Source organism: Euprymna scolopes, chromosome 40, assembly GCF_053919585.1.
Source record: "Euprymna scolopes isolate OS-2025 chromosome 40, ASM5391958v1, whole genome shotgun sequence".
Taxonomy (NCBI): Eukaryota; Metazoa; Mollusca; class Cephalopoda; order Sepiida; family Sepiolidae; genus Euprymna; species Euprymna scolopes.
This window is the reverse complement of record NC_136521.1, coordinates 32,477,316-32,478,641: the sequence shown is the minus strand read 5'-3', so window position 1 is coordinate 32,478,641 and position 1,326 is coordinate 32,477,316. Positions and strand designations below refer to the sequence as shown.

Genomic DNA, 1,326 nt, shown 5'->3' with positions numbered 1-1,326 from the left:
TACAGCTGGAGGAGATTACTTCGAAGGAGACTAGAGAATTTCATGTTTGCACTATCAAAAGTGCCCATACGAAAAAAAGTCTGGAAACTTGTTTAAAGGTACCTCATATTTTTCATTCGTGCCAGAAAATGGGAAATTAAGTTTCAGACATAAAAATCGTTTTGAGTTATTGGGAAATAGATACTATTTTTTTTTCTACTACTGATTCCGATGCCCCCCAAAAAGTTCCACTTTTTTCAATCTCAATACTAATCCAACACTAACCTTTTCTTTTTACTTTTCAGACCTATTCAATTCAGCAAGAGGAACCAATAAAAACAATTTCCAAACTTATAACATTTCCATATTTTTCTTATACGATCTTCTGTGTTGTCAAAAGACTTTTTCTTTTGCTATCAAATTCATGCTTATGAAGGCCAAGAGCTATTCGAAGATAAATGTTAATGAAACAAATGATCGTCAACTAGAAGATGTGGAAAACTATGTGAGTACCAGCATTGATAAAGAGGATGCCTTTTTCTCTTCCCTGCAACCTCTTTCTCACAGAAGAGACGTTGGTGAGCCTGTCTCCACTTTATCGTTATTTTCATGGCAAGTGCTCGTCTGAGCTCCAATCTATGGTCCCCCCTCGTTAAACTTTCACGAGAAACACTCGTCTAGCCGAAAACACTCAAATAATTTCCCCCACTTTTTATCCGTGCCTAAACCTGAATATAGATTCATGAACAAAGCTTTATTCTCAGAACTGCACGCCTGTGGAACGGTCTTCTCTTTGCCTGCTTTCCAGCTGATTACAATATGGTCGTCTTCAAGTCCAACATAAACAAGTTCTTGATGAGCTGTTCCCCTTAAGTAATCCTATTTAAATTTACACTACTAACGATTCCTATGATAGTGTCCCATTGATTATTGTACACTCTTTAACCCTTATCCTCGAGTGACCTCTGGGCCTTGATAAGTGGTGACTATGTAAAAAAAAAAAATGCATAAGTGTGTTATTTATGGGATATTTTTCAACAAGTATCTATTTAGATTGGATTTGAAGATGACTAAGTTGTAATCAGGGAAGCAGTCCCACAGCAATATGTTCCACAGGTGGGAAGTTCTTGCAAAAAAAAATTTTTTTTAAATCTATATAAATTCCTCTTACTAGGCACACCGATGTGGGAGAAAAAGAGTTCCTTCTGTGTCTTGCAAGGAGGAACATAAGATTGGAGCTCCTTTCATGGTAATTATGATAAAGAGGGATACTATACTCCTGCTAGGAATAGTCTGGATTAGGACAAAAAATAAAATTTACCTCAGTCTAGAAAGATTTCCCCTTCA

The 1,326-nt window shown here is 36.5% G+C and overlaps 1 protein-coding gene across 3 annotated transcripts in view; it reads left to right on the top strand.

The window, feature by feature from the left end:
* LOC145265476 (uncharacterized) overlaps nucleotides 1–333 on the top strand; it is a 140,463-nt gene extending 140,130 nt beyond the window's left edge. For 2 of the 3 annotated variants that reach the window (XM_080121346.1, XM_080121344.1), the window contains one exon: nucleotides 285–333. The gene's annotated coding sequence lies outside the window, so the exon portion shown is untranslated. The other variant, XM_080121345.1, reaches the window with a different exon arrangement.
* The last annotated feature ends 993 nt before the right edge of the window (nucleotides 334–1,326 follow it).